We start from the raw sequence: 26,695 nt of genomic DNA on the forward strand, positions 1-26,695 counted from the left end.
AAAATCCTGGGTGTTAGCATTAGCGCAAGGGTAAACCATCCTCTATGGTTATATACTGTAGTGGGCGTGTTCTATTTCAATTCTGACCTCTCTAGCTTTGTAGTTCATCACATTTTGATAATAACTAATGCCACAGAGATGTTCTAGCCCTGTAAAAGCCAGCAACATCCATATGAGATCTACCTGTATGTATACTTCAGACAGCCTAGGATTAGGATACATTCAATATTGATGTTTGACTTGGAGCGTTGACAGGAAATCACTGCAGGCCTACAGGTTATTACATTTTTCATTCATATTAACAATATTGTGTGAAGGCTTCATGGCTCAATATTTATTTTAATCATATCAAAAGCGTACGTACATGGTACAATGTGTGTGAAGTCACATTACACTTCATACTCAAGCCATAATGTGTGAGTTCATTGCCATGTGCAGATGGATAAGAGATGGGAGTGCACAGATTTCCTCACATCAGAGCCATTATATTATCGTCGCTGTCAGGTGGATAACTTGCATGTCCAAAACCGTTACTTTTCAGGAAATGGAAACAAATAACCTGTATTCCAGTGGATCCAAGGTAGTTATTATTTTGCCACAAACTCTTGCTAATACTTTTCATTGGTTCAATATTTATAAAACGTACAGACAAGCTTAACCACTTTCACTTACACTTTCACAATTCTTTAAATATAACGAAAATAGCCAATCTACAAGCTCACAGTACGACGCGTTGTGAGCTTGTAGATCACTGATTTTGGCTACTTTAGCGTGACACTGCATTATAACGAAGTAGGGCATTAAAGGTAGGGTAAGTGATTTGCTTTGGTTAAAATGAGTGTTAAATAGCTCTATATTCTGATAGTACTCATTGCTATAGAGTGTTTGTTCAGTAACAGGAGTGTCCTTGTCTCTCCACCTCTTTGTTAAACAGAAAATGCAATTTTGTTTCAGTTTCAGTTTCATTTCCAATTTTATCCAACCAGGACAGAGAACTCAATCAGGATACAGATTAAATAAGTGAAATTGTAAGTGATGACACTAAGACATGAGCAGACAAAATTGGAACTGGAACACTATACAAATTAAGCTTAAAAATGGGTACTTTCTCCTGATTGGCTGAGATTTTGACACCTACCGGAAAATGTATTTTCTGTTTATTTAAGAGCTGGAGAGACAGGGAGACATCTGTTACTGAAAAAATACTCTATAGCAATGATTACTATCAGAATATAGTGTTTTAACCTTTTAAAGGTATCATGACATTCATTTTCACTTTTTTTATTTTCAATGTTTTATTTGGGGTTTTATGACCTCAATTACACCCAAAAAACCTGAACTTAAAACATTCAGTGGATTTTCTGTGGTCTGGGGTTTTCTGAATAATTAGGCTGAAAAGTAATCTGAGCTTGGCCCTTCGACAGTGAGGTCACTGTCGAATAATCCCGCCCACTCTCCTCCTCGCCCCTCCCCTCCCCTATCCTTTCCTTTGGGGGGGGCGGAGCAGAGGCGATGATTGACAGGCAAAATCCCTCACCAGCGACACCCGCAGGCAAAGATTTCTTTTTTCATTGCAGTTGAAAAGGCTTTAGAAATGTGAGAGAAAAACACCTGCCATTGAATTTTCACTTAAAACTTTTTGTACACTTTTGAAGGACCAGGACAAAGACTTTGAATGTGGTGTAAAAGTGAATGTCATTAAACCTTTAACAAAATACTTTTTGTTTTAACCAAAAAATATCACTTACCCTACCTTTAATTTACGGGGTGAACAAAATGGAGATATGAGGTGTCTGCCCGACAGCAACGATATGTAAAGAGCAGAGCCATCTGTAAACTGTTGCCATGTCTGATGATATTACATGTCACTCTTCATATCCTTTCAGCTGTTTGGAGCATCACACAGCCAAAGATCTGTATATGAACTGACATCTCAAATCACATGTAATGGAGCATCCTAATGCCCAGGCCTCTGTCCCTGCATCTGGAGCGATGTTATGGTACCGTAGGCTGGTAGGGTGCTGTGTTGCCATTGAGTCTGTCTCTTTAGCCGATTGGTAACGTACGCGCCTTGTAACTATGCGACCCGGGTTTGCCTCCCGGCCACATCCACGCTACATTGGTGGCAGTGGTCTTACGGATATCTGGGTGTAGTCGCGCGCGCAGGTCAACAGTACGTTACCTGCCTGGTTGTGGAGGTCCCCCGAGTCAATAGAGCCTAACTCCTGACTGGCGCGTGTCGACGCCCTTCCAGGTGGAGGGGAGGACTGTAGGCTTGTAGGGTGCTGCGTGGTGCTTGCTATCTAGCCTGGCTCTTTAGACGACTAACGTACGTGCCTTGAAACTATGCGATCCGGGTTCGCCTCCCGGCCGGATGGATGCAACACTACCATGTCTAAAAGATCATTTATAACTCCATGAACAACTGTGTTGTACCGCCGTTGTTTCTCATTACTTCTCTTTGAATAAACGTTGTTACTACTGAAAGTAGTTGTTTGTACTCTGACTTATTTTCTATCAATTACACACCCCATGAAGCCTTGAATTCATGGAGATTTTTTTTTGTCGCATTCCTAAGCCACTAATTTGATGACCGGCGGAGTCTCCTACTGAGGCTCCTACTGACCGATGACCCCGTCATCAAATTATCGGCTTAGGAATGCGACAAAAACAAAAAACAAACATGAAGACTTCATGGGGTGTGTAATTGATAAAAAACTAGAAAAAGTGCTCCTCGGAGCACAGGTCTCCGCCAGGTCAGGTTAGTTATTGTGGCCTCCTGGTGGCGCTATAATAGGCCAATGTGAAAAGGGTGGCATTTCTTCCTCGGCCTAGTGGGAATGTGCGTGCAAATTTTCACGGAAATCGCACGCCACGTTCATGATTTCAGACATTTTGTTCAAAACGGACCAATCCTGCAAACTTTGGAATTCAACCTTAGCCAATCAGGATGGAATATGAAATATCGGACAGATGCGTCTTGATCACATGACTATAGAGATACTGTGTACCGATTTGCGTGATGTTTGGATAAAATCTGAAGGATTAATATCCAAAAATGTATTTGACATAAGTCGGCCTCCTGGTGGCGCTGTAAAAAGCAGATGTGAAAAATGCAGTGCAGATGTTTTTCCTTGGCCTCTAGAGAGTAGGCGTGCAAAGTTTCACGCAGATCGGTGCAGTTATAGTTAAAAATGCAAATCGGCCTGTTATAGCGCCACCATGAGGCTGATGTGAAAAGTTTTAAGTGCCATTTCTTCCTCGGCCTAGTGGGAATGTGCGTGTGCAATTTTATGGAAATGGCAAGCTGCGTTCATGATTTGAGGCAGTTTGTTGAAAACAGTCCAATCCTGCAAACTTTGGATGGTAACCTTAGCCAATGAGGATGGAATATGGGAAAGCGGACAGATCAGGGTTGATCACATGACTATAGAGATACTGTGTACCGATTTGCATGAGGTTTGGTTAAAAACTGTAGGAGTAATGGGAAAAAATGGGTTTTGCACAAATCGGCCTCCTGGTGGCGCTATAACAGGCCCATGTGAAAAATTTGAGGCAGAGGTTCTGAATTGGCATCCAGGGAGTGTGTGTGCACAGTTTCGCAACGACCGGGCCAACGGTGCCGGAGATTTGGTGGTAACACACAGACAGGACACACGGACGGACGGACACACGGACGGACGGACGGACAGGGGCGAAAACATACTCTCTCGCCATGCCTTTCGGCCTGGCGGAGACAATAAGTATTTTTTTGGGTGAATTAATTCCTTTAATTAACCCCGGCAGGGGAGGCCTTACAGTGTGAAGTTTGCCTGCTCCTTAGGATGGGTTAAACGCAGAGGACAACATTTACCCAAGGGGACAATAAAGTAAAATCTAATCTAATCAAAAGTACTTAGACAGACAATTATTGACATTTTACCCCAAATGCTGAATGTGGTAAATGTGTCCTTCAAGGACAGTGAAAGTGCAGTAGTAAATTATTTTAAGTTATTATTATGATCTTGAACAGTTCGATACATTTTTATTGACCTGAAAAGGTCAAACGAAATGGGGAAAGGAAATGTAAGAAGATGAAATCATTCAATATCAATATTTCAGAGAGGGATTTCAAGAAACATAAAAACTATATTTTTAGAGGAATAGTAGATTAGCTATTGAATTTCATAAAGGACAAAAAAGAGAGAGAACGCTACAGATATAAAGTCGATGCCATTCTAAAATTCAGACAAGTACCACTCAAAAGTGCTGAGCTGGTAAAATGCTACATCCTGGAGTCAAGGAGAAACACAAAGCTATTCATAAAACGTTTGATGTGTTCTATCCCTTTATTTCAGGGAAACAGTTGTAAAAAATTCATTTGTCGCTTCAATACATGACCAAATGGAAAAGTCCTACCAAGACATTTCCATGAAATTGCAGCAGTGAGGCATAGTTAATAACAACAGTATATGACCAGTGACCACCTATAGGCATCATAAAGTTGGTAGGGAAACATAAATAATGCAACACTCATTTCCTTCCACATCCTTCATAGCTGCTGGGGTTCTGACTTAGCAGGTTCTGTTAAGCAGCATGGGAATCAGTGTAGGAAGGAAAATATAGTATGAGTGTATAAATGAGGGACATTGGTTGTGTGTGTAACATTAAGATGGAGTAGAGTGACAGGTCCTCAGATAACACACTGAAGGGCATGAGGGAATGGACATTGATGTTGTTGCTTATAGGCTGGTTTCACCGAGGTAACTTGCACAACTTAACTTGCGTAACATGTCGGCCAACTTAAATACCAGTAACATTTACTGGTAGTTACTGTAGGTTAGCCTGATTTAAATTAGCCTGCTACTCGGGTCATTGGTAAAAATGTATCAAAGAGACAGACTTTAAGCTTTAAGAAGAGAGGTTTGGAAATGACTCTTTTGAGCGGTGTAGCCGCCCCTATAAGTGGGGTTGGGACACCTCATTAGTACACCCTTCGCTGTACTGTGATTGGCTCATAATTAGTACACCCCTAGCATTAGTACACCCCTAGCTGTACTGTGATTGGCTCATAATTAGTACACCCCTAGCATTAGTACACCCCTAGCTGTACTGTGATTGGCTGACTCTATTCAGCACTGTGATTGGCTAGCGAGACACATGATGAAATTAATAACCTATAAATAGGACTATGCACTTCAAAAAAAGTGTTTTTTTTTAAGTGAGCTTCCATCACTGTGATGACCACTGTGATGACCACACCGCCCACTTCACACTGGGTGTGATTATTATTTTTTTGGATGATTCTAAAGAGAGATAAATAGTCATTGGATATTTCTATTATTTGATAATAGTTTGACATAATAGAAAATGACCAGGAATTATGAATTCTGGATGTCTTGTGTGGCACTGGCTCAAGAGAAAAACGAAGAATTGAGCAAGAGTACTTCCTTCATAAAGAGCAGGGAGGTCTATATGCCTATATATTCTATCAAGTCCTCATCTTACTGGTGCATAAGAAGTGGGTTTCAGGGTGCATTGACTGGCAGCAGGTCTCCTGCAGTGCAGTGGCTGTTTGCTTCACAAAGTGCCAACTGAGGCATGGCAGTGCTCTGTGAGACATTTCCCTAAAGAATCCAACGCAACAGCAGCAGAGTAAAACAGCAGCAAAGTAAACACCAGCAGCATGCATCTACTGTACACTACAACATCATTCAAGCTCCTCTGAAACCCACACACTGACTCACACCTGGTGAAGTCTCTCCTCTTGTAACCTCATCCTCACAACTTCGATCCAAAGCGCTGTAGTCTGAGCCCCAGAAGGCCGCTCTGCATCACAGCTACATTCTTTGTCAAACTACTACATGACTCTGCAAACCAATACCATAGGACCTCATCCCAGTCGCATAGAACCACACACAACCACAAGCTACAGTATAGGCTGTGGACCCAATTACACACTCATATCTGGTTACAACATCCATGCCTTCTTATAAAACAGCTAGTTCCAACCGTATATTGTGATCGGTCAAGAGACATACAGAGCTGTGCCAATAACCACAATATACAGAACGGATTGACAGACAGACAGACAGACAGACAGACAGACAGACAGACAGACAGACTTAGTTACAAGAAGATGGACGGACGGATGGACGGACTTTGTTACAAGAGGATTCAAATAACACTTACATTTTTGTGTTTTTGGTTTATTATTCTGGAAATCACAGTTTTTATTTACTTCATTAAGTTGGCTGTCTGAATCAACAGGGAGTAGCGTATGTATTTCCAAGGAAACGGAAATGGGCACTTATTAAATGGCACTTATTTTTAACGAAATTGCCCCACAACATGAATATATTTTGAGTACACAGCATGTTGCATTTTGTGGGTAACTGTTGTATAAAAGCAACACACTTTTTGTTTGTGGTTTGTGCTATATCATGTGTGACTACCGGTAACCCTATGACGCAGCACAGCTGTGCCAATCACAATGCAGCACTCCCTCTCATGTCTTCCCTGTACTTCATAATTTGTATTTACTTGAGCATATACTTTGGCCACCACTGATGACCAGGCCTGGAAACAGGACAAACCTGGGTTATACCGCCTTACTGGACTAAAACGCTCTCCCACTGTCTCCCCAGGTGAAACCGTGAACCTCTATTATGAACTGCGTGACCCGAACCGGGGAGAATTCCAGATGTCTTTCTCCTCATCACCTGCACCACCATTTTGTAATAACAACACTATTTCCTTTGTTCACGCCTACCTCCGGTAGGCCAGAGCTGCCACACATGCTGCATGCTACACTGTATGCAAGTACAGTACTGTATATGCACAAACACACATACATAAAAGACTGTCTACGGATTTTATAAATATAGTTATTATTAACAAGAGCTTTTACATAATTGCTAAAATGGATCCATTTCCTGAAAAGTAAAGGGTTTGGACATACAAGGTTTCCACCTGACAGTGACAATGTACAACTGCATCTGATCCACTTAATGCTGCTCCAGTCTCCACATCAAAGCAATTAATGATTAATCCCTGCTTTGAGCAGTAAGTGTGCGTGTACATCAAACCCACTCCCCATCTCTCCCTACAAGTCCTGCTTTATCCCATACACTGTAGAAGAAAAGCTAATTATTGCCGTTAGCCGGTCCCCTGTGCTATTTAACCCTACCCTTTTCATTTATGTAGTGTGCCTTGAGCAACACTTCAATGGCGACTTGGCAGCAACGCAGCTGGCCACGCTCGGTCGTTTTGTAGCTTTGTCGCTGCTAGTGTGAACGCAGCATAAGTGGTGTGCCTGGGGAACAGCAGGGATACCATGCATGGTGCCATGTCACTGACACTTACAGCACAGATAAATGTGGGTGGGAATAGGAGGCGAGGTACAATTACAGAGTGAGAGACAGCAGCAGTTTGTTCACCTCAGCATGGACACTGCTGACCAGCAAAGGTGAGAATGGGATCTGTTTGCCACCGAGAAAATATACAGCTGTCCCTTTCTGTCCCCTGATCCTCTCTACCTCTAACAAAACGTCCTCCACACTGTTTCCACCAGGAAAGAAGAAGGTAGCCGGTTTGACCTCCGGCTTGCCCAGCATACATTGTCAAAGCGTTCCTGAGCAAGCACTTAAAGGGAAATACCACTAATTTTCAACATTGAACTATGTCTTTAATACACCTTAGAGCTGTTGTGTGGAAATAAAAAAAGTCCCCCCCCCCTTCTATGTTGCCTAGAACTGGATAATTGATTAAGGTCATGTGATCAGTGACATACGCAGGGTGTACTTTTGGTTCCGCCCCCTCAGCCCAAAGTATTATTTCCACACAACAGCTCTAAGGTGTACTGTATTATTAAAGACATAGTTCAATGTTGAAAATGAGTGGTATTCCCCTTTAACCCCTAACAGCTCTCCCTGTGCACTCATCAGAGTCATCTGAGCAGCCATCAGCTGGCTGAATATTTAACAATGTCCAATCCCCCGTGTGAACAGAATACTCCCTTACTCCTTTCCTGTCTATTTTGTGTTTTCAGCTGTTTATAATTGTTTTGTTTTTATTCACAATCTGTGCTTTGCCAGTGTGGCATCGTGAACGAAAATTTACCATGTGTCACATTGTCAGATTGTTCACCCACTAATGGGGAATGGGGACAGGTTAGTTTTATCCTACTGAGTGGAAGATCAACAAGGCTGTGATAAATGCCGAACTCCTGTTGATTTGGGTAAAGCAGAATGCTTTCTAAAATGTGCTAATACTGGATATGCCACATTAATATACTCTTTAAAGCTCCCTAATTGATAATATTCATGAAGCATGTCAACGCTCAGCATGATGTCAGTTAGGTGTTGTGAACCCATCCCACACATGAAACAACATACCAAGCATAATAGAATTACTGTCAGCGACTCATTTGCATCCTCTGGCTTGCAAGTTAATTAAATGGCTGTCATGATGTTTAGTAATCTGAGGCGGAGTTATATTCACTTTGTTGTGATGCTGCGTACTGGCAGCTAAGGCGGTTCGCTTGATGTCGTCTGCTCCAAGAGATACATACAATAAAACAGTAGGAATCCTTTCAGTGTTATATGAACTAATAAACCCAATAAGTATGAATTTATCATATTTATTTACCATATTGTCGCTGTCAGGCCTGTCGGCCTCCTGTTAATACAGTTTTTAATAACATTTTCCCTACAGTTTCAGAACTAATGCGGCCTGAAAGTCTCCGTATATGGGCATGTTAAGATTGTGACATCAGTTTTGGACATGGTTCAGTACATGGTTTCCGCCCAACAGTGATGATGAACAAAGTATAGTAGTAGCAGTAAATACATACGTGTCCACTGCACATCCAAAAGATGCTGGATTGTGATGGAATCAGCTATGCACCTCCCCAGAGTATGACCCTTCTGTTGGTGACCCCATGGCCTTTCCTGTATAGTGGCTCCCTCAGGCCAAAATGTGCACTTTGTTACTTTGTTATACACTATCTCAAGACGCAATGGGTGCATTGCCATGAGAGTAGCTGAGTGTGTTCATCATTGAAGGATGAATCCTGACCATTTGAGTGATCCCATGACCTTTCCACCACAGTCAGGCCATTAAGCTCAACATTACACACAAGATATGTGTCATAATCTAATGATTTAACGGACAGATCGCAGGATGAATCCTACTGATTTTAGTGACCCAATGACCTTTACTCTACACTTTACCTTTACTCTACTCTGCCAATATTTTCACTTGCACACAAGATATGTCAAATCTAATGGCGGATTGCAATTTCCAGATATGTGTATTATGCTATAGGCCTATCAGTTATTATTACTATAAACGATCTATCTATCTATCTATATTTTGATGCAGATACTTTTGTACTTTTACTCAAGTACATTTTTTATACAGGACTTCTACTTGTAACAGAGTATATCTACATTGCAGTTTTGATACTTTACTTAAAGAGGTGGTGCCATGGTTTTGCACTTTTTCTGTTTTTCATGTGTCTATGAGGTTGATAGAACTTCATTAAGCCCCCTGGTGGTGTTTTTTATGGTGTTTTATGTCTTCTCTGACTATTTTGAGTTTCTTCCTGGAGGCTGAAACCTTGAGCGTCAAACATGCCAATAGAAAAACAGCACTTTAATGACACAGTAAAATGATACCCTCCCCCTCATTATCATAACACAACAGGTGTGGGCATGAGGAGGAGGAGGGACTAGGACAGGTGGGTGGTGCTAAGGTGAGAACCAGGTATACTTAATGAACTGGAGGCGTGTCCACATAAAAACATAATTTTAACACTTTCTGTACACTTTTTTGTAAAAAATCTTCCTCCTAGTATAACCATAATACCTGATGATTATGTTTTAGGGGGGGGGGGGGGGGGGAATCACGGCACCCCGTCTTTAAGTAAAACATGTGAGTACTTGTTCCACCACTAACACCACCACATGTGTGTGGGTGGGACACATATGCAGAAGACGTGCTGCAGGCTGCAGCGGGGAGAGAGACACACGTTTCAGAGCAGGATAGACAGATTGATCATCATCACACACACTGGTGTGTCGGTGGTGATAAATGTTATGATTAATTAATCATTCATTTAATGACAGTATGTAGTAGTATGTAACTTTAATATTCATTTTTGTGGGTGGGATATTGCAGTATTGATACTTTTACTTAAGTAAAACAAAAATAGTACTTTTCCCACCACTGACACACACGTGCCGTGCTGCGGCGGGGAGATCTCCACTTGCTCGCCGAGAGCAGAGCAGGTCAGAGTGATGTTGTGATTTGTCGGTGTCTCGTGATTATCACGAGACACCGACAAACAATAATAACCTTTATCACTGATAAAGGTTATTATTAATTCATGACAGTATGTAGTAACTTTAATATTTGTTTCCCCCTTGCCCGGTGAAAACCGGGCAAGGGGGACCACCGCGGACCGTGTGACCTGTCCGCCCCCAGCGGGCTCTCCTCTCCCCAGGGTGAGCTGGTGGAAAGGGGCCTCACGGAACATAACCAGTTTTAACTGCATTCACGACTTGTTGGTCACATATCCTTTTATTTCAGACCATAAATATGCCATGTTCTTGCAAAATCACCATTAATATTACATATACATCCGTTATTTAAAAAATCACACCCTGTGTGAAGTGGGCGGTGTCTTGCTAGCTAATCACAATACTGAATGGAGTCAACCAATCATGTACAAAAGATAAATACATTTATTGAAACACTCTTTATGATGGACGAAACCATAACTTTAAAAAAACCAACTTATGGTTTTTTTAAAGTTATGGTTTCTTATGTAGGGCTATGCACATGTGTCATGTGACACTGGCCAATCACAGTCCTGAATAGATTGTGATTGGCCAATCACGGTGCAGGATAATTGTACAAATCTCCAGGCCAATCACAGCGCAGGATAATTGTACAAATGTCCAAACCTCACTTATAGGGGCGGTTTCACCGCCCCAAAAATAAAAAAAATCTTTCGCAGTGTCTGCTGCGAGACGAGGGCTGACATTCTTTTTGGCTGAATGAGCTAGTCCCCGCCTACTCAGATCATGCTGTGCTCTGATTGGCTAGAATTGAGCTTTAAAACACTTACGGCTCAAAAGGCAAAAAAAAGAAGCTTCAAAGCAGAGGTGTGGGGAGAAAAAAAGCACGCTTCCATGCTTCCGGTGTAGTTCAGCTAATTTCAAAAAGCCAAAGTAAAAGCTTAAGAGGTTAAACTTTAGTCACAAATTCGCACTGTCGACCAAAATAATCATCGCTTGCTATGTTGACGTCAGGTGGTGCAGGAGCAATTGGGCAAAAGCCATTATTGTAACTGTGTAACTCTGTTTTGTACAATTCTACTCTGACAGAATATACATTGAAACACAAAAGAGATGCATCATGGTTTGCAGTTAGTCATGAGGCAGGAATAGATGGTAACCGTTTCCATCATTTAATTGTGTTTGGTGCTTTCTTCTGTCACAAGCAAGACAAATGCTAAGCTGCTGCACCTCACACTATAGAGGCTGAGTAAACTGTGTTCTCGTCATCAGGCGTGTGATCCCTCAAAAACAGGCAAATTATTTTCGCTCTCACAATTTCTGCTGTGACTGGGGGCTAAGGCAGAGAGAGAGAGAGCGAGAGAGAGAGAGAGAGAGAGAGAGAGAGAGAGGGGGGGGGGAGAGCTGCTAAATGAATCAAAGAGATGCTTGTCGTCTTTGTTCCCCTGAGAAACTTTGCAGTTCAAGGACAATGTGCCTGTGTTGTTTGGCAGAAAGCACATTTAAGTGAATGAAAGGAAGAGATGCATCACCCGGGCCCTAAAAACAACATTACAATATTGAACATTGTTTAAAGAACAATGGAAGGTGCTCTAGCTGTAATCCAGTTCAATTTGAGAACATAAGAGAATACGAGTTGTACCGTCCATAATTAGGGATGTCACGGTGTAGGAAATGTCCCACTAGGTGTCCTACCGACAAGGCTTTAGGTACGGTCGAACAATTGAACGAGAAGATAAACAAGCCAGCAGACCTCCATTATGTCTTTCACCATTTTATTTTCCTCACAGAGACCAACAAGGGACGTGTTTCAGCTCAAACAGCCTTCATCGTCGTTGTTCAAGACACAGCCATGAAATAATGATAAGATTAATTGAGAGCAAATAAAGTAAATAAAGCACTCATACTCTACATAGTAATTGTACCACCTGTTATCTTACTAAAGTATTGATAACATGCTTATAAGAACATGGATGCCACACGAAAATGAACTTCAGTGGTTTTATAGGGTACACGAAAAAAAAGTTGCCTATTAAAAATCATAATAAAACAGTGTTATCGGTGTGCAAGTAACGTACTCGGCGTCTGCCCAAACACCCGGTAACACCGGTAACACCGCATACAGTACCGTGACATCCCTAACCATAATGCGTTGTTGTCATGCTTAATTCCTGCAAATTTGCGGCAGCATGACATTTTATTAGTTTTCTCTCTCTGTGAACTCCATGATTTTAAACTCTGTCAAGCGGTTGTGGCAAATGAAGGCGGGGGCGTGCTTTGGTCAGGGGATCAAAAAGTGGTGGAAAGAGTAGACAGACTGACTGCAGAGCTCTGAATCTGTTCTTGAGAGATAGTAGTCCAAAAATCACACAAACACCATTTGAAACATTTGGAAACATGACACAGTTCCACGTGCATGCATGTGCATGCCGTGCGTCATAGGTACACTGGGTATGTATTTAAATGTATTTTGGTGTTTATCAGACGTGGGTTTAAAGTGTCGCTCTCTTTGTCACTCAATGTGTCTTTGTCTCTCTCTCTCTCTCTCTCTCTCTCTCTCTCTCTCTCTCTCTCTCTCTCTCTCTCTCTCTCTCTCTCTCTCTCTCTCTCTCTCTCTCTCTCTCTCTGATGAATTGTAAAACAGTTGATAGTGCTGTGATATTGGCCGACATACTTTATCCATTTTTAATTTCTCTGTCCATGGCTTGTTTCCTTCCATCATTATAAAGTGCCCTGGTTCAACCACAACTGAAGAGGCCGACACGGGACTCCATGGTTTTTAAGTACATTTAGACCTATTTCTATTTTTGAAGACTTTAAGTCTGGCTCTAGAGACAACTCTCTGAAAGGTCACAAATGATATATTACTTGCCGAGGATTCTGGTGACTGCTCAATTTTATTCTTCTGCAATCTTAGCTCTGCTGTTGACACTGTTGAGCCTTTCATTTTAATAAATCATTTGGAAATTGGGGAGGTGTCATCCTCTCAAGTCCCCCTGTTTCCCAAGGATCAATTTTGGGTCCTTGTTTTCAAATATGCTTCCGTTTGGAGGGAAGCATATAAATTGCATACTTTGTCCCCCTGAAATTCCACCCTCTCCTTCCAGTCACACCGTGGTATGGTATAAATCTGACAATATTAAGCAAGTGGAGAGTCTCCTTCCATTTGTGCCGAGATGGTTTTCCAGCAATGCCCTGCTTGCCATTCATACAGATATCCACTTACCCAGGAGATGATCTCAGGCGTGAAAACATTAGAACATTGTGGTGCAACGTTGGGCTAAGAGCCTTGATGAAGTGCACTTGAGGTAGTTGATCATTAAAGTCATATTAATGATCTATTATTTATATTCATTCCCACACTACTGTATTTCATTTCGTTTTTCACTTGCAGTTGAATTCAACATTGAACTTTGAGTTCAAATTTCTCGAGTTACTAATAGACGTTAATCTGTAACCCTGGAGATCTGACTGCTTTCAGCATAATGATTCCTGACACCACCAAGTACACCGTAGTACAACATTACTACCATTACTACAATTACTGCTTCTCTAATGTGCAGGCTTCACATTCTGTCCACTGTGAGCTATTACACCTGCTGCTGCCTGTGCCAGGATTCATCCCTATACTAAGATCAGCGAGGCGATCAACCCATGCCTGATAAATGGATATATGAGCCTCCGGTAGGTAATCAATCTCAAAAAGCTGAAGCCCCACAGTCCCATTCAAGCCATTCCAAAGTCATCATCTTGGTTGAAAAATGCCTTATGACAATAGAGAATAATGCCATAGTTGTTGGTGTGTGTGTGTGTGTGTGTGTGGCACATCTGAATGCCAAATCTAAAGATAATAGGCTGGGCATTTAATCAATTTTCAACAAGCGGGATCAGAGGGTGAAGATAGCATACCACTGGGCTGATATCAGACAAGTTTCCATGGTGATCAGCTGGGGTGGAAACAATCCTCAGCTGACCACATTAAACAAATTGAATTTCAACAGCAACACTCAAGGACTGATTTCACTCATATCAGAAGCAGAACCACTTCAGTAGTTGTTATATTGATATCTCTGATATACAGTAAACACATCGATGCACACATTATTATAAATAAACGCTAGAGAGGCATGACAAGGATAACAAAGACAGACTAGAAAAGTGCACTCCTCGGAGCGCATGTCTCCGCCAGGCCGGGGTGCCTACCCTGCAACGAGCAAACTTTGGAAGGCAGTCATGTAGCCAATTTGAAATGAATGTGAAAAATCACTACAGGGATAATAATGTAAAAAAAAAAAAAAGATAATCACAAAAATAATAGATGAAGCGTCACAGAGAAGGAGTAACGTGTCTCTGTCTATGCAGTATGGTAGGGGAGGTGATGGCGGGATGGTTTTCAACACATCAGGTTGATTCTCTCCTGGTGTCAGACAGACAGACAGACAGACAGACAGACAGACAGACAGACAGACAGACAGACAGACATCACACCATCCCCGTTCCCCTGCAGGAAATCACAGCCTCACATCATTACACAACTGGACTCCATGGACTCTGACATCTTCATTGGTGTCCTGAAGATGCAGGGCCATTTCCCTCACCCTGTGGAACCATGACATGCTGGGTTTGACGTGCTGGAAGCATTCCTTTCGTGACATGTCAACACAGTGGATGTCAAAATATGATGGTGACATCACCGATCACAAACACAGGACACAGCACAGTGGATGTCAAAATAGCACAGTTATTTCTGGGCAACAGCAATGGTTATGATGGTGACATCACCGATCACAATCAGGATTTTTGTTTTGATACATGATGAGGGAGGACTTACTTAAGTAAGAAATCTGAGTACCTACTCCTTCCGCCACTGTTGCTACCGTGTACTTCTTCCACCACTGCACTTTATGGATGTTGTTTCTTGTGAAGAAGATTGCTTGGCAATCATGACATTAACACCATTGTACCTAATTTCTTATCAAGATTTAAAAAAGAGTAGAAGTGTGCACATCTCCCAGCACAGCTCAGGACAGAGGTCACTTCTTGACCACATGTAACTATAAATATATAAGACATTTAAAGGGTGACAGGCAATCCCCTATTTGTTTGGTGAGAAAGCAGAATGTACAAGGTCACTAAACAATCATCAACTCTTGTCAACTCCCATGTGTGTGTGTGTGTGTGTGTGCGTGTGCGTGTGCGTGTGCGTGCGTGCGTGCGTGCGTGCGTGCGTGCGTGTGTGCGTGCCTGCGTGCGCGTCACTGACGATTACAGCTGAAATGCTTCATCTCCCCCCCAGACTGCAGACTGCAAAGAGGGGCGATTAACTGGGTCATTCTGGAATAGTTGGACAGATTGAGGATTGACGTTGTGCACAGCAGCACTACCGTCAACTACCGTCTATTGTTTTCTTAAGTACACACATAACATAAGCACAAGCAGGCTACAGACAGTCAGTGGTAGCAGTGTGACAGCGACTGCAGTACAAATACAGTACTGTGTAATAAAATGGTTGTGAATATCTATTTTCTTCTTCCCAAAATCCCCCCACAGGCCGGATTGGACCCCTGATGTGCCCCTTGGACTGCCACTGCCAGTTTGACACCCTCTCTGTCCCTCTACAGTCACCGTCCCTCTACTCTGTCTACACTCACCAAGCTGAACAATTCAACCACAAGTAAGGGCGGATTCAGACTATGGTCCCGGGTGCGCACCCCGGACCACATGGCAGATGTTGTGGTAGTGTGAACGTAGCGAACCGTTCCCTGTAACGCATCACCGTACCGTACCCGAAACCACCTGGGGAGGTAGTCTCGGGTCCGATTGCTGCGGACTCGGGAACGGAACGCGGCAGTGTGAATCCATCCGTACCAAGAGAAGGAAGTGGACTGCTAATCATATATCATTTATATATTTTTATAATGACGCATTATTTTAGCTGGGTTATACCTTCTCATAGTTCTACTTGAATGTTGACAAGAAATAATAATCCCGCTAGTGTTTGAGTAGCGCGAGCCGTGAAAAATAATAAACAAAAAACACATGTGTGGCGAACGTGTATATAAGGATAAATATACCAAGGATTAGTCTGTGACGTCACTGCTAAAATACCAAGGATGCATCAGTGACGTGACGATCATATTGATAATAACAGAGACGCGAGAGACGACGTTACATTTTGAGCTTTCAAAGACCAATGCACACACTGCTTTGGTTGTGTATTGTTGTTCTGTTATTATTATAACTCAAGACAACGTCAGGAACACAGTCAAACTTTATTATTCACTTTAAACTCTGACAAGTGACTCTTCTTCTGTGAATGACATTCTCTATCTCCCAAAGCCCCATAGTCAACAGCGACCCCATGAGGCACATATTTACCATTACTGTTGCATGACGTGTACTCGAGTACGGAAGAATTTTGGCCAATGTGAATGCTGGCCAGCTGAGAGAGGCCAATCGTACTCCGGAACGGTTCGAATCAATCGGACCCAGTCTGAATCCGCCCTATGAATTGAATACCAAGGCCCTCATTGGAAACAAGTCCGCAAGGACTTTTATGAACGGACCTGTTAGACAAAGTATTTTAAATGTAACTGTGCTGTTTTAAATTTTTTGCCTAATAAAATATTCAATCAATCAATCTAAGAGGCACCATTTGGTTCAATTCCCACTGAGGTGGAACAAACAAACCAAAAAGGGAGAGAAGAGAACTGTGATTGTTAACAAGCAGACAAAGAAGTTGTTTAATGCTCCAAGCGTCTGTATCAGATGAAGTTCAACCAGGGGGAAGCATTACCCCGACCCCGCCTCTATTCTACATGTTCCCTCTCAACTCCATTTATCTCTCCCCGACTCTGCATGCAGAGATAAATGAAACGTGGGCCGGTGTGTTCACTGACATTTTAATTATCTAGCCTTTAATTCAGCCTGACCCTCTTTCAACTTTGATCAGCCGGTGTCCCTGATAAAGTGCTGCCATTCAAACTCAAGACGTCAGGGTTATTCAAAGCGAATCATCTCCTCGTCCCTCCTGGAAGTCCTCCTCTGTTCTGCCCCTGGAGGTAGGTTCATGGAGGTAGGTTCACAATGAGGAAGGAAAGGTAGCGAGTAAGCTCGACCCCCACGTCCCTTCATCCTCCACCCCCTTCATCCTGTAGTGAGGATGGAATGTTATCGTGCCGAATGTTATGCTCTTCTCTTCTCTAAGAGTATAGAGACATGATGAGCTTCCATGGTCAATGTGTCCCTTGTGTTCCCGTAAGTCCTCATTTGACCTTGAGACACAAGAGGCAATAGAAAGCACATGCAAAGAAAAGTATGTTGGCTTTCAAAGTTGATTGTATTTGGGTTTACTGGTCAAACTATGAGACTAGCTAATTAAGTATGTGAAAGTCTCTTATCTCCCCTCTATTCTGTCAGTGTTCATAAGCCGCTATTCATTATGCACTTTGATCACTTGAACCAATAAACGGCATCAAACTCATTTCCTGCGTTAGCAGCAGTAGTTCACCGTAAATATAACTAGGAATTGAAAATGAATGTTTGTACTTGATAAAACTGTTTGCTCATAATATTCTCACAAAGACAGCAGCTCCCATTCGTTATGCTAGAAATGAAAATTATCGACCTGACAGTTTTATTTGTCTCATAGGAGCAAACTGTCAAGTAATTAGGGACTTCACTTTGCCTGACGGTTTGTGATGATAAATGTGGGGCTTATCTGTGGATGAGTTTGGAGTCAGTCCACTGCAGTGTTGGCTCACAGAAGCATGGACAAAGCTAACTAAGATGACAGGAAAAATGAAGAAAAAGGGAATGAGAGAAAGGAGACCAGAGTTGAGTGCAGGCTGCAGCCATGTTTTGTGCGTATATACAGTACGTGTAAAATATGCACACCTCTGAATGTGTGTCCAGACTGTGAACTGGAGTAAAAAATTAACAGTGTAAAAGTGTGTATATTATCCTGCCAACATGTTACAATATTTTCTTTTCTCTTTTTTTTCTTTTTGCGCCAAACTGCACTGCAATGTTTTGGCAAATGACACACCCTATATTGCACCTCTCCTTTCATACAAGTGCACAGTGACTTTCTAAATACCAAACACATACAGATGGGGGAGAAAAAACACACTGCTTCACCTCAGGAAATGGACAATTCACCCATCAGCCATGTGCCTCGCAGCAGTGCACCTGCCACTGTCGTAGTCCAATATATGTATTTTCTCTATTCACCTATCTTGTTTCATCTAAACCCACCTCCGTTTCTCAACCCACCTCTCTCGCTCTCGCTCTCTCTCTCTCTCTCTCTCTCTCTCTCTCTCTCTCTCTCTCTCTCTCGCTCTCTCTCTCTCCCCCTGCTGCAGAAGAAGCTAATTGACATTCAGCAACAAGCAGCATGCAGGTTCACAGTAAAAGCAGAGTGCGGCCATTCATCCAGCGTACACAAATGATGACCCGAAGCTGCAAGCAAAATGTGTGAAATATGGCGGCCGATTGTTGCCACAGTGTTTAACTGTGCATCATATTGTATGTACAGTATACACTGCCTGGTCGCGATAGGATAAATTACAGTGCAGGTTCATAAATGAATAACAGTGGTGGATTCACATTCTAAATGAAACACTGTCATTCCTTGATAAATATCTGCACCTTATTTTAAATAAAACTGTCTTTAAATCCACATGAGTTACACAACATAGTATAACACCCTGCATGTGCTGCCCCCACTTTACAGGTTTCCAGACTTACAATTTCTTGGTGCATGCTGGGACACAGAAACCCATGTCTGTCTGTCATGCTGAAAAAACCTGCTGAATACCCAGAAAGTGAATGCAATAATTTAGTATCATTTAAGTCATTGATCATTCACTTTGTTTAGCAAGTCAGTCAGTCACTATGGTTAACACGTTATTAGTCAAGCAATACCGTAAACAAGTCATTAGAAGAAGTAAACCTTTATTTATCCCATGGGGAAATTCAGTTTTAGTGTTGTCTAGGGTTAACGGCCGTTCACACCAAGCACGATAACTATAAACATGAAACTAGGAAACATTAGAAAAATCCTTCTAAGTCAAGTGGATGGCAGAGTCCACACTGCAACTAACAAATACAATGGTGAACCCTGTAGATATAGAATAATCGTTTTAGTACTTGGTGTGAATGGCCCTTTACACTATCTCCTACCAAAACTCATCACTAAACCAACTAATGGATCATGCTACTTCAAATGGTACAGCATGGTCGATACTGGAAGCAACTAATGAAACAATCCAAAAGCAAAGAGCAAAAGTATGCCCATTTGATACTTTCTCAAGGGACACAATATTATATATTTTTTTAGGTTAAATATTTTAGCTTCTTCCCATCAGGAATAACCACAACATAGGTCATCCTTTTCTATTTTTTGCCATCTCATTCCTTAAGTTCCATTAAGATGTTAGTATGCAGCTGTCAATACTGTGTTCAACATTTGCCAAAATAATATGTGCAAAATTCCAGAGAAATTCTTATTTTCATTTATTTGTCAGCATCTTCAAATCTCAGTGTTAATCCAATGAGCTGTTCAACACTAATATCCTTTTAAGACTGCTTGAGCTGATACTCATTCATCATTCATTCTCTTAATCTAGCTGCCAGACATGGATTCTTGCATTAGCTGTAATGTTACACTAATACACTCTATTTTAGTCTCAGACTCTCTATGTGTATTTGATGGATTACACAGCAATAGCTTATCACTGCAAGCTGATTTCAACCAAAATAATAGATTTTTTATAATTCCTTTGTGGAAACAGATTGCATAAACACTGACAGAGCAAACATAGTCTGGACTCAAACTAAATGTGACACTTGATGGTATTGTATCTTCTTTTTAAATAGATCATTCATTACATTATGGAACATTTGAGTACACTCATCCAAATGCTGCCTTTGTGGCAGTGTTGACTACAGGTTTACAGAAGACAGTGCATGCATTATGAACTAGATTGTTACGTTTATGTTTCCTCTCCTTATCTTCTTCCAGCTAATTTTCCAGTTGAGTTGTCGGGCAAGTAGGAGGACCTGTCTACCACAAGGTGTTGGTGGGCATATATACCAACCATTTATATTCTGCTGCTCCAGGAAAAAAACACATGGCATCTTCACGTGCGGGCACATAAATATTGAGATGACAATTTAAAAAACTCTGATACAACACAGGCGAATCAAACAGGAGACAGTGGGTCTCCTGTTTGACAGTGGGGACACTTAGCATAATGGTAGAGGGCCATAAAGAAAACGCCAATACATGAAACTCACAACCATTGGCCAAAGGGTGGTGCTGTAGCAATCAATTGAAAATGCTAACTTTGAACAGAATAACTCATGCCCTGTTTGACCTACAAAAACAAGGTTCCTATCCAGAGAGAGAGAGAGACAGAGAGTGAGAGAAAAAGATAGAAGGCACGACACCAAGCCAGTCATGAACCAATCCAGCCTCCCTGTCACAACTCACAACCTTCAACAACAGCCACAACACAACACAACACAACACAACACAACACAACACAACACAACACAACACAACACAACACAACACAACACAACACAACACAACACAACACACATCGTGGAGATCCACATCAGTCTTCACTTCCAAGGCTGTTATGTCAAAGCCCAAAACCTCTAGCTTCACATCAACATTCAATTCCAGAGCCTCAAACAGTTACTGAACATGTTTCATTGGATCCCAAAATGACAGCAATAGTACAACAGCATGAAATCACATTAGTATTCACACTGCATACACAAGCAGCAAAGAGAATCCAGAAGAAGAAGAAAAAGGTTCCTACCTTGAGCAGTCTTCTACTTAACTTCGTCAGTTGAGTGAGTGATGGCCAGGGTCAAACTTTGTAACTCATCATAGAGAGAAAGAGCCCCTCTCTCTAGCTTCGCCAGTACTTTCCTCCCGTCACCGTGCTGGGAGCTCCTCCACTGATAGCCTGTATAAGCACATAGTCCAGGAACAGGACTATAATGAAGAGGAAGGGGGCTAGGGTGGCCTCCTGCAACACCCCTGCCAGCATGTCAAACTCCACAATGACGTCGTCTGGGGTCATCACCTTGTCTCTTGTACCATTTACAATGCTCCTAAAGCCCAGAGTAGGTTGGGACACCATAAGCCTCGAGTTTCAGAAAGAAGGAAAGAAAGACAATTCAGCCACACTTAGAGTCAACAATGTACTCATCATTATGTTTATTGAAATTAGTATTAGAATTAGAATTTTTAAATACTTCTAAACCAATACTGACTATCTATCAACAAACTCTACATTGTGTAGGGGGATGTATGTGTGCACAACATTTCTCACAACATTTTCAATATATTAAATTGAAGCGAAGGACGTGCTTCTGTTGTTGTTGTTGTGGCGATGCAGAGAGATTGAACCTGCGCTGTTTGGTTTTATGCTTTATCCAACATGACAGGCATGTAAACAAACAACCAATGTCATTTACAACTAAACGTTGCTCTGAAGAATGTTTTGGAAAACATTTGAAGTGAGAAATAGACGATGCAATCGCCTCGGAAAACAAATGAGGAAATGAAAAAAAAGTCGCCCCAATGAAAAAAAAGTCGCCCCAAAACACAGTCGCCCCCCAGTGTATATGCTGGCGATTTGCCTGTAATACCGCCGGATTTGGCCCGGGGCGACTGTGTTTTGGGGCGTTTTTTTTTCATTGTGTCATTTGTTTTCCGAGGCAAACGTGTCCGCCCAGCCCAATAGTTATGGAACACTTTCATTGTATTTATTAAGTAGCCGTGTAATAAGCGGGATAATGGTGGTTAATCGCCCTGAAGGGCTTTAAATGTGAATAATGACTACGTCCCCATTATCCCTTACATACTTTTGCGAGCGAAGACGGCTGATTTCAATGGCCGCTGCTTCGTGTTGTTTCGGCTGTGGCCGTTGGCATTCGGTGGTGCGCACGGTAAACGGTGCGAAACTGTTTCCCCTTCCGTTGTGCTCGTAATGTGGTGAGTGGAATTAATTATGTTGCGAGGTGGAAAATATGTAGTGAGCAATGAGAGGTGCCCTACGCCACCCGTAAATTCAGCGTGCACGTTGTGGCTGGTTTTGTGTTGAGAGGTCCGATGTAGTTGTTGTGTTTAGTCGAAATCAATGCTGTGGGTATGGCGTCAGCAGGCGAGAGGTGCAATTGCTATGGAATTGCTGTGGGCGTCAGCCGCGGAAGTAGCAATCTCCCCTTTATAAGAGTAGATATAGATTTTGGCCAACACATACTGTATTCACTTTACTTCATATACAAATGCTCAATATCATGAATGTTTTTTGTTTCACTAAGTTAAATATTAAAAGTTGGTGGAAAAAACAGTGGTGGAAAGTAACTAAGTACTTTTACTCAAGGACTGTACTTAAGTACAATTTTGAAGTACTTACTTTACTGGAGTATTTCAAAATTTCCTTTTACTTATACTACAGTACATCTCAGAGACAAATATTATACTTTTACTCCACTACAATCATTTGAAAAGTTTAGTTACTAGTTACTTTGTAGATTAGAATTATTATTACAAAACATACATTAACCACTTCAGCCCTAATTTCAACTTTGGCTATTTGAAAATAGACGATCTACAAGCTCACAAAGCGTTGCGATGCAACGCGTTGTGAGCTTGTAGATCTGCTATTTTCAAAAGATTTCAATACATTTTATACATATGATACCTTGTAACTTTGTGATTCTTTTAGTCAGTGGTGTCATGGAGGCCACACGGAGTCGGATGGCGTGTGGCCAGTATTTTTTTCATGCGCAAGGTACAGCACACGTGCACGCTAGAACATGCCCCCCCCGTAGATTCACGAGCCAAGTACCCAAATGGCTACTTTGCATAACAGGTTTACAAGTAGGGTTTAACACCGGGAATCCCGGGATGCGGGAATCCCGGGAATCCCGAGGTTATTTACCGTCCCGGGAACTGACTTCGGTTCCCGGGATCCCGTTTTTTTTTTTTTTCTTGTTAGAAATGAATACTAATTAGTAGAAAGGCCTATCTACAGCGCAGAGGAATTACTATTATAATTAGCCAAGTTACTTGCCGCGTTGCCGACCAGGGCAGGGTCCCATCGTCCCTTTGTGAGAACCAATATGGGACGCACTGAATGTAATAACAAAATAAAACACAAGTGGCTGTGATGCCCTGCCCTGCGCACGCTGATTTCACCGTTTCCTCTGCTGTCAAACAGTAGACACCAGTTGACTAGTTGAGATTCAACATCAAGTGAAACGCTGCATAAACAGTGGGTAGGTTTGATTTCGAGCCTATATTCCAGCTTAAAATGCGCGCAAGCCAAGCAATGCTTTAGATAGAGAGAGAGGAGAGACTGGAGAGAGAGAGAGAGCAAGAGAGAGCGCGTGCGAGAGAGAGAGAGAGAGAGAGAGAGAGAGAGAGAGAATTAGACCGATGTGGTCGGTGGTCCGATTTTTTTATCATCATTAATGTAGCCTACCCTTACCCTACCTACACTTGCATTTTAGAACGTTCAAACTACCATTTTACTAGAACTACCTAGTAGAACAAGTGAACTGCACAACAGCTGTCTGTCTCATTGATTGTCAGTGGCAGCGCATGCATGTGCACATCAAAATCACACTACAAAACCCGACATTTGATCAACAACAAAATATAGATTAATACATTTGACAACATACAGCCAACATCCCAAAATGGAGTCTTAATATCCAGCAAGTAGCCTAATATAAATTAATAACTGCAAACAAATTACAAGTTTAGGCTATCAAATCAATATCCTAAAGTAGAGATAAGCTGTGACCTCACCGGCGCTCTGATGGACAATAAATAATCCTTTTGCAAATTCTCTTGTCAATAATGATACAAATGGAACGTTTATTTCAGCAGCTAGAGTTTGACATTGTTTGAGTGCGTGTTGGGTGCACAGCGCAGCTCCTCGTTTAAGTTAATTGTCTTCACCCGCTACTGCGCAACAGGGCAGATCTCCGCCAGGGCACTATATTATATTTATATATTATATTTATATGATTTTAAAAAATCAACTTAAGTCATTATTAGTGCAAGTTCATAGGTGGACACAATAGGGACATTTGGGCACCTCAATATAAAATTGGCTATTTAAGTATCTACATATAAATGCATTTTAGTGGGTACTTTTTTTTTTTTTACCCTTTAACGGGAATTCCCGGGAAGCCCGGGAAAAGGTCTGAAAATTCCCGGGAATTAAAATTAACTATTTCCCGGAAAATGTTAAACCCTATTTACAAGTGAGTGTAAAAATGTATCCTCAGATTCCTCACTCCAATAGGCTACACCTACACGGTAAGCAACACAGCATGTTGGCTTCAGTAGGGCTGCTGCTGCCAGTATCCTATCTGCACGCAACAATGCCTCAGCCACTGTCGAAGAGAAAGATACGTCGTTCAAAGCAAACTTTTAGTTTCAGCTCTATAATTCATGGCATTCCTTGAATTTGTATTAGTTTAAAAACTAAAACTAAGCTAAAAAACATTTCCTATACAAACATGTTTCCTAATTTAAGGTAAAATAAAATGCACGCGGTGTGCGCGTGCAGTGCGCGCGCGTGACGTCATTAAAATACCGTCCTGCCAGTAAAAAAATCACCATGACACCGCTGCTTTTAGTACTCTAAGTATATTTTGATGCCAATACTTTTGTACTTTTACTCAAGTACATTTTGAATACCAGACTTTTACTTGTAAGAGTATTTCTACATTGCAGTATTGATACTTTTATCAATATCACTCTTATACATGCCTCCTTTCAATAAAAGCCCAGTTACCCACTACAGTTGAAACAAATACAATATATATATATATATATATATATATATATATATATATATATATATATATATATATATATATATATATATATATATATAAAAACATTTTTTTCAACTGCAGCTCTCCTGCCCCTCTATTTACGGATAAAGGCAGGGCCCTGAGATCTTATTGTTATTTTTAAAAATACGATTATGTTTAGTTTAATTTATTTCTTGTGTTTCAGGTGTACGCCGTCGCCGGTAAGTTGTTTGAAAAATAAATTCACAGCCCCCTTTCTACTGTAGACATTAGATAATCAACATTCTTTGCTTTCTTCCAGGTAATTAGAACGTAAGTATCTTAATTCCCAGGTTGACAGGTAAGTATCACTTTGATTCAGGTTACCAGGTGAGTATAAGTAAATGCTTCTATTATTTAAATACCCAGAAACCAAGTTCCAGTCAGTTAGGAATAATAAAATAATAATCTTTACTTAGACAAAACATAGCCCCTTTCGGGACCCTGTTTACCTTTTTTGTATTTGGGAAGGCGGTATACCAGGGTCCCTTGTTGGTTAGAACACGCTCTCTCGTACCGGCGGCTACCACTGTCTGGTCTCGGGCGTACAGCTCGTCGCTTAGAAGTTGCAGAGATTTCTCAAAGGTACCAACATGAGCAATACTAACACGCGAGAAAGCGGCATCAAAAAGCGGGGATCGGCGATGCCGTTTAACATTTTTAATAATTTAGTAAACCTTAAGCTCCTTTCTCACACTCTGCTCCTGCAGCTCCACTTCCCATGTCCCGCCTCCCCGCGTTGTGATTGTCATGCAAGCGTGTAGGAGCTCGCCAATCAGAGGCAGTAACGTAGGACGCGCAGCTTGTCAGTCACCGCGGGGAGGCGGAACATGGGCAGTGGAGCAGAGTGTGAGAAATGAGCTCACCTGTCCACTCACTCACTCACTCCTGGCCCCTGAAACCACCCATCCCCCACTTCTACCAATCACACAAGGTAAGTAATCATTGCACTAATAATGACTTACAGTACTTGTATGCTTTTCAGCTTTGCCCCAAAATATAGAGACACATTACAAAATAAAAGCACCAGTACATGAGACAAAATAAAACACAGTATGTGCACTGTGGTAATCATTCTTTGAATGTAGTGTTACAAGAGGTGGTGAGGGAAATTCGTATTGCTGCAGATACATTCGTATTGCTTGCTATAAATGACTTCCCGCGTCCCTGGAGTAGTTCACCAAAAATAATTACTTATTTTCTATCAATTACCCCATGAAGACTTGAATTTTTAACTTTACAGAAAACAAGCCCACGTTGCCTATAATAAGCAGACATGGCAACACTGGTACAGGGGAGGGGGTCGGGAAAAGAGCCCCCGAAGCCTGCTTCTAGGCTAGGGAGTGTCTAGAAAATAACCTGCATTCAGTGTGAGTGTCTACCTTGTAGTACTAGGGAGTGTCTGCCAAATTCACACTTATTGTCTCCGCCAGGCCGAAAGGCATGACCGAGACTATGTTTTGCACCTTGGCCTGTTATAGCGCCACCAGGAGGCCGATTTGTGCAAAATATTT

This window comes from Gymnoscopelus braueri (assembly GCF_963280865.1).
Source record: "Gymnoscopelus braueri genome assembly, chromosome: 5".
NCBI lineage: Eukaryota > Metazoa > Chordata > Actinopteri > Myctophiformes > Myctophidae > Gymnoscopelus > Gymnoscopelus braueri.